Source organism: Phocoena sinus, chromosome 12, assembly GCF_008692025.1.
Source record: "Phocoena sinus isolate mPhoSin1 chromosome 12, mPhoSin1.pri, whole genome shotgun sequence".
Lineage (NCBI taxonomy): Eukaryota > Metazoa > Chordata > Mammalia > Artiodactyla > Phocoenidae > Phocoena > Phocoena sinus.
In genome coordinates this window covers 41,760,994-41,772,760 of record NC_045774.1, presented here as the reverse complement: position 1 = coordinate 41,772,760, position 11,767 = coordinate 41,760,994, and the positions used below count along the sequence as shown (strand labels likewise).

At 40.5% G+C, this 11,767-nt stretch overlaps 1 pseudogene; it reads right to left on the bottom strand.

Moving 5' to 3' along the window:
- Positions 1-590: 590 nt before the first annotated feature.
- On the bottom strand, positions 591-6,789 carry LOC116763614 (annotated as a pseudogene).
- Between the last annotated feature and the right edge of the window lie 4,978 nt (positions 6,790-11,767).

The following is an 11,767-nucleotide window of genomic DNA, read 5'->3' as shown; positions in this document are numbered from 1 at the left end:
CTATGTTTTCCTCTAAGAGTTTGATAGTTTCTGGCCTTACATTTAGCTCTTTAATCCATTTTGAGCTTATTTTTGTGTATGGTGTTAGGGAGTGTTCTAATCTCATACTTTTACATGTACCTGTCCAGTTTTCCCAGCACCACTTATTGAAGAGGCTGTCCTTTCTCCACTGTACATTCCTGCCTCCTTTATCAAAGATAAGGTGACCATATGTGCATGGGTTTATCTCTGGGCTTTCTATCCTGTTCCATTGATCTATCTTTCTGTTTTTGTGCCAGTACCATACTGTCTTGATTACTGTAGCTTTTTAGTATAGTCTGAAGTCAGGGAGCCTGATTCCTCCAGCTCCATTTTTAACAATATAGTTTTACATGGAATGCTAAGAGCACTTTTCATATTTTACAGAACTTGAAACATATGGACTTTCTATTAATATTCATACCATAGCAAAGCCAAATTGAACTCCTAAATAGATGCATTACAATTTGTTTAGAGTTTAAAGGCTTAATGGCAACAAGGGAGTAGGAAAAAGCGAAAGTTTATTTTATATAACTGAATGGAAAATAAATTCAAGAGATAGTAAATAAGCTTTAATATGGTCTCATGTGCCCTGAAGGAGGTGGTGCCTGATTTGGAGGAGTGATTGCTATGTCCAGATAGTCCCCTATTTGGAACTTCTGTGACTGCAGCGTCATGGAATCGTCATCAGTCCCCTTCTCCCAGACACGGTGCTGCCAACTCCTTTACTCAATAGCCAGGCCTTTTAGGATCCGTAAAAACAATTGCAAAACTGAGGTGTGTGCTCTTCTTTCTGCCTTCTGGCTAGACTTCTTTTACTAACCTAGTCAATTCTTTCAAGGTTGCATCCATCCAAGTGTATATCTGCAGCTCGCAGGACGGCACGTTTCCGCGGAAGAACTCGTGCATGCGGTGGTGGCGGCCGTAGTTGGTGGTGAAGACGCGCAGCAACAGCGGGCAGGTCTTCTCCCGATCGATGGGCTTCTCAGGCTTCTTCTTAATTTCCTCCTGGGTAACACACGACTCCACCACCATCTTCCTCCTGCGGCCCCTATCCTACTTTTTAAATGACTCCTTCTCTTTCTCTCTCTTGGATGTTGATGAATGTTCATTTCACAGGATGAATATATTAGTTATGTACAGAGACCACCAAATGTTCTCATAAAATATAATAGGATATGGATGGGAACTGCATTATCTTGACCTTGTGACATCTCACAAGTGAGTTATTATAGCATGTGGTAAAATCTGATAAATTAAACTCTTTAATGAATAGGGACTCTTCATGATGATCTTTATGAGAAATATTAATTAACTCAACTCTACTTTTATTATTTAAAAAGTCATTCTCTCCTACTATTTCCACTCCTAAGTGCCACTCCTTCATTTATCTAAAGGCCTACTAACTCATTACTTTTAATGTTGCACAATGTCTGCCTTAGTTAATTTTTCCTAAAGGCACATCTGATTAAAATGTAATTCTACACTATATTTTAGGCACCCTTTCTCAATTGAAAAAAACAAGTATATTTATTATTTCTGTCTCTAAACACACCTTTAATTCATCTACCCATCTCAGAATGCCTATCTATCTGACTAAGGGATTGGGTCTGCTTCACCACCATAAACCTGACTATGGTTATTGAAGCAAATAGGGGAATATTTTTCTCACATAACAGGAAATAGGAAGTCCTACTGGAAAGTAAGTAATCCAGCTAGACGTGGGTAGCCCAGGGATGGTTAGCACCTCACCTGGGTCATCTTCTCCAGGCTCCTTTTTCTACTTTGCAATGTTGAACATGTGCCTTTTGTTTTCTTGATAGTCTCATGGTTACAATATAGCTGCCCCACATTCTGTTTCCCATCCAAGTTTTAGGTAGGAAGCAAACAAATCAAACAAACAAAAATAAAAACAACAAAGAGAACAACAACAAAAAACAACAAGGAAGCAGGAAGAGCCTCTATCAGGAGAATAAAACTTTTGGTCTGCAGCAAAGGAGCTTACATGTCAAGGACAGAACTGTGTCATGTGATCTCTGGTTGCAGTGGAGGTAAGGAACTGTAGTTTTTTTTAGTTGGGTACACTGCCAGCCTAATAAAAAATTGGGGGTTTTATTATTAGGGAAGATGGTGAGAAGGATATTGGGTAAACAACTAGCAGTGTCTTATCACAAAAAAGCCAGAGGCAGATCACTCAAACGATTTAACCTACTTTGAAAGTTCCAAGACGTGGCAAAGAGATTATAATGTGTGCGTGGTTGGCTGGGACATTTCAGGCAAGATTGTCGAAAGCTTTGAGCCAAATATCAAGCCCTCAGATACTGCTTCCACTGATTCATTAGTCTTTTATATTACTCAATTAAAATATGCCTCATTAGTTAAACCCAAATAAATGCTTCAAGAGTTCCTTATATTGAACGTAGGAGACCTACGGAAAAATATTGATTCTACTCTGTTTGAAGGGCCAAAAATACACAGGAAAAAACAGCTACGCTTTTGTCAAGCGTTATGCCTAGTTTATTGATATTTGCTGCCACCTGCCGTTTAAACTTGATATTCACTCTGGTCATTACCTGTAACTGGAGCATGTTGACCCAGGAAGTGAAAAGAAAGAAGAAAATTGCACGAAGAGTATCTTTGTCACTGCTGCGGCCATATGCTTACTCAGAATTGAATTTCTTATTTGCACACCATGTTCACAGTAGCATTATGTACAACAGCCACGAGGTAGCAGCAACCCAGGTGTCCACTGATGGATAATTGGATTAACAAAATGTGGTATGTACACATCGTAGAATATTGTTTAGCATTAAAAAAGAAGGAAATTTTGACACACGCTACAACATAATGAGTGTCTCTGAAGATATTTTGCTGAATTAAATAAGCCAGTCACAAAAGGACAAATACTGTATGATTCCACTTATCTGAGGTTCCTAGAGACACAAAGTCCAAGGGTGGTTGTCAGAGGATGGGGGAATGGGGGAATGGGGAACTAGTGTTTAATTTGTGCAGATTTTCATTTGGAGGAAGATTATAAAGTTCTGGAGATGGAAGGTGTTGATGGTTGCACAATGATGTGAATGTACTTAATGCCACAGAACCGTACACTTAAAAATGGTTGAAATGGTAAATTTTATGTTATGTATATTTTACCACATTAAAAACAATTTTTAAAATATGGAATTTCCAGGGAAGCTGATTCTGTAGAATACAGAACTGCACATACTCTAATTTATGTTACCATGTAGCAACAAATTGATACTAAGTCTTTTGGGTTTCTTCTGGTCCTGAAAAAGTAGGTCCCTTGCCTGTTGATGAAGAGACTGTCAAGTTCTAATCGCTATGCAAATTGTTTTGGCCGCGTCAGGGACGCAGCAATTTAATGTATTGGCTTGGCCAAAAAGTTCGTTCCTGAACGAACTTTTTGACCAAACCAATACTACAAAAAAGTATGTATCAGATTCAACTTCAGGGAAGAAGGCAAATAAGGGTAACTTGGGCAATTCATATATCTCTGAAAAAGCAATCTATTGGTATATGGAGCTGAATATTTTCATTACAAGAATTAGTTTTTGGGGACTTCCCTGGTGGTGCAGTGGTTAAGAATCCGTCTGTCAATGCAGGGGACACGGGTTCAATCCCTGATCTTGGAAGATCCCACATGCCACGGAGCAACTAAGCCCGTGCGCCACAGCTACTGAGCCTGCACTCTAGAGCCCATGAGCCACAACTACTGAGCCTGCACGCCACAACTACTGAAGCCTGCGTGCCTAGAGCCTGTGTTCCTCAACAAGAGAAGCCACCGCAATTAGAAGTTCATGCACCACAACGAAGAGCAGCCCCCGCTCTCCACAACTAGAGAAAGCCCGTGGGCAACAAAGAAGGTACCCAACACAGCCAAAAATAAATAAATTTTTTAAAAAAAGAATTATTTTTGGATGTTAAACAGCTGTTGAAAATTTTTAAAAAAATCATTTCTATAGTTTTTTGGTAGTTTTAGAACACAGCAAAATAATAAGACTATGCCTATGTGTATATTATTTTAACTGTTAAAAACTATATAATCTGGGGCTTCCCTGGTGGCGCAGTGGTTGAGAGTCCGCCTGCCGATGCAGGGGACACGGGTTCGTGCCCTGGTCCGGGAAGATCCCACATGCCGCGGAGCGGCTGGGACCGTGCGCCACAGCTGCTGAGCCTGCTCTCTGGAGCCCGCAAGCCACAACTACTGAAGCCCGTGCGCCTGGAGCACGTGCTCCGCAACAAGAGAGGCCACTGTGGTGAGACGCCCGCGCACCGCAATGAGGAGTGGCCCCCGCTCGCCACAACTGGAGAGAGCCCGCGCGCAGCAACGAAGACCCAGCGCAGCCATAAATACATAAATAAATAAATATAAATAAATCTATAAAAAAAAAAACAAAACTATATAATCCCTGAATTTTATTTATTCTGGAAAGAAAGCAGGTGGGGACCGCCTAGGTTCATGCAATGGCCTATTACATAGGGTTTCTGAATTGTCATATTTCAAATTGAACATGTCATATGTAATGGCTTCCACCCAGGTTATGTTTAAATCATTTAAAAACTCTTTTAATGTAATATTTTTAGTTTTCTGGTCATTGAAAGTTTAATGGGTTCTACATAAAGCAGCCTCCTTATTTTTTTCCTCTTTCAGCTTATTGGGTTTCCCTTCAAACGCTTGTGATTCAGATCGCCAGAAGCTGTTACCCCTTATACCCATGAAGAGTGGCCCACCAGACAGTTGTCACTCTAAAAAGAAACTGAATTTTATTCTTTTAGGAATAAAATTAGGAAATTGTCTGCTGTCCTTTTTCATTACTTGAGATGGTCACACTATTTTTTTTTAAAGGAAACACATGTAGAAAAGATAAAAACTGAATTGAGAAAGATATTTGAAATATCAGAAAAAATGAAAAAAGACGCAGAATCCAGGGCATCCATGGAAGATTTATGTGTGTGGGACAGAGGAAGAATGACTTTTGCAAAGAACAGCAACAAAATTACTAACTGCCATAAAAGACCACTTAAAATACGTGTTGCCTTATTCGCAATGCTGGGTGGAGCTGTTTGGGATAAAGGAGGTGGAAGCTTTATTTCTTGTCTATCTTGGCAGAGGGGAGCATAACTGACTGACAGTCCCGCTGCTGTCCCTTCTGGGTCCACATGTCCCCAGGGTTACTCCAGCCCATAACTTCGCCTGGCAGAGGTACAGTTCCTGTGGATGGGGCCCTGCTCTCATGGGCAGCTTTGGCTAGTGGATTCCACACCAGCCTGGGCAAAGTTTCTTAGAACTGGGCTGCAGTCTGAGGCTCCTACAAAATTCTAATTCTTTCCCACCTCCTTTCACAGGTGTCAGACCTGCATTGCTGTCTGAAGCCTTTCCCTTTCTACTCCTGCTTTATCGCCATTATCCTTTAGAAGCACTTCCCCTAATAAATCTCTTGCACATCTAATCTGTCTTTGCATCAGCTTCTCAGAAGTCCCAGTTTACACACCAAGAAACACACCAATTTACCAAGCTAAGTATTCAGGACAGTAGTGCTTGAGTCCACCCTTCCTCTGATAGAATAGCAGACCCAGTCAGCAGGCCTCGCTTTCCTAGTCACCCCAGGCAGCCTCAAAGCCCCACTCCCCACATCACTCATTTCCAGCTTATTTCACTCAACACTTTCCTTTCAAACACTCTCACTGTATTCTTTGAAATTCTAGAACGGTGATCAACAAACTGTCACATATGTCCAAGCTGCTATAAATTCCCCCGATTCTCTGAATTCTCAACATCCTTCCCCTTCACTGCTATAATGAGACCTGGTTGCATTCTGAGGTCTCTGATTCTCCTGCAGCCTTCCTGAGCTCCCATTAGGCTCAGTGCTGAGATATGGGATAAGAACCTTCCTCATTCCCAGTCACACTTCGGAAACCATTTCTCTTCCTTTCTTTCCACCCCCAGCCCCAATCACAGTCCTTTGGGGCTCACGTCATATAGCTCTACCGTGCTGCTATCATCTCTTATTCACCGAAGACTTTAGCTTCCAGCTCAGTATTTCTCTCCACTCAGGGCTGTCAGATTCAGCAAATAAAAATACAGGACACCCATTAAATCTGATTTTCTGACAAACAACACACAATTTTTTATTTGGCAACTCTCTCTCCTCCCTTACTTCCCTCATCAGTTTCAGTGTTTCAATATCCATGTGGATAATTCTGCTAACACTGGCCTCTGGTTACCAGCCTCCTAACCTCTAATGATCTTTCCTTCTACTACACGTTAACAGCCACTTCTATGGTCACACTCAGAAACTTGACCTCCACCAAATCTCAGTTTAAAACATGCACTTTCTGACATTTGCTTTCTAGTGTTCTAGCTTACACACTCTAGAAGAGGAACAGGATTTGGCAAACTATGACCCACAGCCCACATTCAGCCCAAAGACAGCTTGTGAGATAAGAATAGTTTTTACGTTTTTAAAGAGTAGTAAACTTAAAAAAAAAAAATATGTGACAGAGACTGGAAGTGAATCACAAGGCTTAAAATATTTACTATCTAGTATTCTATAGAGTTTGCTGATCTTGTTCTAGAACCTTCTCCGTATTGAGACCTCTAATTCACTGATTTCACTTCTTTCTCAGTCCTCTCCTGGCTTTCTTTCCTCTTTGTCCAGCTTAGGTTACCTGCCTTTCTCCCTCTATCACTGTCACTTACCCCTAACTTAACCAAGTTGAACCCAACTTTACTCTTTGTGCTTGTACCCCAGCAGCTGAGGTTTGCTTGAGGAAAAAAAATCAGAAAACCGGGCTGAGGAGAACTGTATGATCATAAATCTCATAGGAATATTCAACATGCCCAGTAATTGTACCACTTTTCCCTCATAAATGGACTTTCCTACACTGTAAGGTCACCACCTCATAGCTGCTTCTCTCTTGTCAATGCTCCTCTAGACGTTGCCCTGTCGCTTTCTACCAAAACATCTCAAAATTGTTATCTACACTCACTACAAAACGATTCTTGAATTTTGTCCACAAATCTATTTCTCCTCATCTTAGTCAGAATTCACAACACAGCCCGTTTAATGGGCAAGGTGTAATGCTAATGGTATGAGATGACAGAAAGGAAAGCGAGGCAGGGGGCCATGGAAAGCCATACAAGGTAATGTCCTACTGCCCTGGCCACCGTGAGAAGGTTGACCATGTGGACTTTTTCTTTGGGCAAACCGGTTGGAGAATGCATGCCTGGGAAGAGGCCATCACTGGCAGAGGGGTAATTATCTGACCACTCTTTTCCTATTCCCCACTGCCAAAGTGATAGGAGCAGACAGAGACCCGTGTGGGTGGCTGGTTAGTCAACCTCAGGGCAGAATAGTGTCAACCCACAGTGTGGCTGAGGCAGGACACAATATCAGAAGGTTCAGGAGGCAGGTAAGGCTGAGGGGACCTAAGAAGGTACATGAGATATGCCCATGTCTCAGTCAGTTCTGGTTGCTATTACAGAATACCATAGACTGGTGATTTAAATGACAGCCATATTTTTCTCACAGTCTTGAGGCTGGGAATTCCAAGATCAAGGGACAGGTAGATCTGGTGTCTGGTGACAACACTTTTTCTGGTTTGCAGATGGCCATCTTCCTCTTGTGTCCTAACACGGTGAACAGAGAGAGAGGAAGCATACTCTCATGTTTCTTCCGAGAAGGGCACTAATCCTGTTTATAGGTCTCCACCCTCATGCCCTAAGCTCCTCCCAAAGGCCCTACTTCCTAATACCATCACATTGGGTATTAGACTTCAACATACGACTTTTTGGGGAACAGAAACATTCAGTCCATAGCAGCACAACACACTCTCTTAGTTTCCCTTTTTCAGTAGATCCATAACTCATCCAACACATTTTTTCCCAGCCAGAAACCTTAGACTTTTTCTTGATTCTCTCCATTCTTTCACTAAGCTCCTTCAATAAAGGGGCAAGTATTGTCAGCTTTGTCTTCAAAAGATACACTGAATCCATTTTCCATCTCCACTGACAGCACATCAAGTATGCTCCAGCAATAACCTCCCAACTTCTTTTTTTGTTTTATAATCCACTCACCAATAGCAACCAAAGTTATCTTTTAAAAAGTAAATCAGATAACATCAGTCACCTACTTAAGACTCTCAATAGCTTCAATTTCACTTGGAGTATAATCCAAATACCTCACCATGTGTCATGATTCTAAAACTATTTATCGAGCCTATACTATATGGTAAATATGTTTTTTAAACATGTGGGGTACAAAAGTAAACACCACAGGAAATAATTCCTGCCTCATGAAATTTATATTCTGGTGACAGGAGAACATTAATAAGCAATAAGTTTAATACTAGGTTCAAATAAATGCAATGGTATAGATAAAAAGTAGAGTAGGGTAGGGGGGTTTGGGAATGCTGGGGAAGTGAGTGGCAACTCCAGATTTGGTCATTATGTTGGGAAGAAGGTTACAATTTAATAGTGAGTTAAAAGAGGTGGATAGTTTGCTGTGCAGAAATCTAGGGGGAAAGCATCTAGGAAGTTCAAATGCTCTAAGGCAGAAATGTGTTTGTGTTTTCAAGACCCAGCAAGGAGGCCAGTACAGGGAGAGCCTAGTGAGAAAAGGGAACTCTCCTACACTATTGGTGGGAATGTAAATTGGTACAGCCACTATGGAGAACAGCATGGAGGTTCCTTAAAAAACCAAAAATAGGGGCTTCCCTAGTGGCACAGTGCTTGAGAGTCTGCCTGCCAATGCAGGGGACACGGGTTCGTGCCCCAGTCCGGGAAGATCCCACATGCCGTGGAGCGGCTGGGCCCGTGAGCCATGGCCGCTGAGCCTGCGCGTCCAGAGCCTGTGCTCTGCAACGGCAGAGGCCACAACAGTGAGAGGCCCACATACTGCAAAAACAAAAACAAAAAAAAAAAACAGAAGCTTAAATATATAAGCAGTGTGTAAGTTTCAATTGTTAATTTTAAATAGTCCCTGAAATTGCTTGATGCAGAATTTACAAAACTTAGTGATGTTAGAAAATCTGGAGTGGCATCTACACTTTATTAAATGTTTTTGCTGAACCAACTTTCTAGTGCAGACCTCTAAGATAGTTGCTCTTAGTTGAGTGATTATTTGATATTTAAGTGTAAATTAACGCATCGGCTGTATCACTTACACCTGGCTTCATGCTAAATCGATTAGAAAGCTAAGTGGAGCGAGAATAAGGCAAAGTGATTTCTCAAAAAGGCATGAAGCTCTGAAATGTCGATGAAACTGAACAGTGGTATACTCTGCTTTGCTAATAAATTGATGCAATCCCTAAAAAAATTTGGCTCTATTTATTACCCTTTTTTAAGTAGACTATTTGTCACATTTTAGTGCAACTTTTTTTCTTTGCAAGTTAATTAATGGGCCCATCCTCGAGTAGGACTACTGCTCTTCTGTGTAGGGTTGTGGATCTTTACAGAAGCACCAGATGGTCAGCCCTCCCTGTACAGGAAAATCCAGCCTCAGTGGTCAAAGAGAAGTGGGAAGAGGTCTCCGAAGGGCATGTCCTGCATAAAGAGGGCTTCTAGGGGAATTCAGGTGTTGCTGGTCTAACAGGAACCAGCTCCTTTGTTAAACCTCTGCTATTTACGTTGACAAGTTGATTGCTGTTCACGCTATTTGCAGTATGTATAGCTCTTTTGGTCACATAATCTTTGGTGAGACAGATAGATATTTAGGAAATAAATCTAGGCGGTTATATTTTAAAACTGTAGAGAAATATATCTGGAGACATTTGTTTCCTCCCTATTCTATTTTTAATTCTGTCTGTCTGGGTCACCCATTTTTTGTGGGGTTACATTACAGTTGTAATATGCAGGTGCAGATAGATTTTCAGACACAAACATTTACAAAGAACACCCCCAAAGCATATTCACTATCAATTACTATTTATGGAACCCCATGTTACTGATAAGTAAAACTGGCCTTTAAAATTTTCATTTTATTATGAGGTAGCACCTCACACTGGTCAGAATGGCCATCATCAAAAAATCTACAAACAATAAATGCTGAAGAGGGTGTGGAGAAAAGGGAACACTCTTGCATTGTTGGTGGGAATGTAAATTGATACAGCCACTATGGAGAATAGTATGGAGGTTCCTTAAAAAGCTAAACATAGAACTACCATATGACCCAGCAATCCCACTACTGGGCATATACCGAGAGAAAACCATAATTCAAAATGACACATGTACCCCAATGTTCACTGCAGCACTATTTACAATAGCCAGGACATGGAAACAACCTAAATGTCCAAAAACAGATGAACGAACAAAGAAGATGTGGTACATATATACAATGGAATATTAGCCATAGAAAGGAACGACATTGGGTCATTTGTGGAGATGTGGATGGACCTAAAGTCTGTCACACAGAGTGTAAGTCAGAAAGAGAAAAGCAAATACCGTGTGATAACACATATATGTGGAATCTAGAAAAATGGTACAGATGAACCTATTTCCAGGGCAGGAATAGAGATACACACGTAGAGAACGGACATGTGGACACAAGGGGGGAAGGGGAGGATGGGATGAATTGGGAGATTAGGATTGACATACACTACCATGTGTAAAATAGATAGCTAGTGGGAACCTGCTGTACAGCACAGGGAGCTCAGCTCGGTGCTCTGTGATGACCTAGATGGGTGGGATGTGGGGTGGGGGGGAGGGAGGTCCAAGAGGGAGGGGATATGTGTATATATATAGCTGTTTCACTTCATTGTACAGCGGAAACTAACACAACATTGTAAAGAATTTATACTCCAAAAAAAAGATGTTATTGGCTATTCATAGCCTTAGCTAATCAGTGTTTATGGAGTTAAAGATGACAGTCAAAGAAATTTTTTAATTCAAAAGATTCTTTTCTTTTTCATTTGGTTTAATTACCTGGCCTATAAACAACTGAAATTCTGGCAGGGTTTCTATAACTCCAGTTCTTAGCCACTGCCTTAAAGACTTTTAATACATGTATATTAACGATGGAAGAGCTTTACAGTATTAAAGTTCATCTTACAAGTTCAACATCTTTTATTAATTGGCAAAATTTTATGTAATTTTTAGAATTAAGTTATGTTGAAACTTATGATAGCATCTCTTGAATTCTTAAATCAAGGCAAAAATGATTATAACTAGTTCATTGGCTTTAACTTTATGCCAGTAATTGTAATCATAATTTTAAAAATCTACATTTATTTATGACGCTTTACCTGGGGTTGTGAAAAAAGCTTCTCATACACTATTAAAAAGAAGATAGTTTTATATGCTATTAAAATGAGTCATGCTGAAATCATTGCTTACAAAGGGTCCATCTAAGTGATAATGGGTACAAAAAGTAGGTTACGCTCTGGTAGTAGAGGTCTTTTTTCCATCTGGCGAATCTAATGATACTTGAAAAGATGTTAAGTCATGAACAAACTAATAGCCTAATTAGAACATCAAATAAAACATGACCCTAATGGCTTATTTTATTTTGCGCCTTTAAAGTACTTTTGGTAACAATTACTAATCTGTATATTCCAAACAGATACAACCTCAGAACCTCTAGAGTACTGTAGTTTTTTTAGCTTTTTGAGGGTTATGTATCTGAGGAAAGTGATGAACCCTTTGGCCCAGGAGAATGCGTATGTTCACACATAATTTTACATAAAAATTCCTGGCATCCATAGATCTCTAGAAATCCTGTTCTGTTAGTCT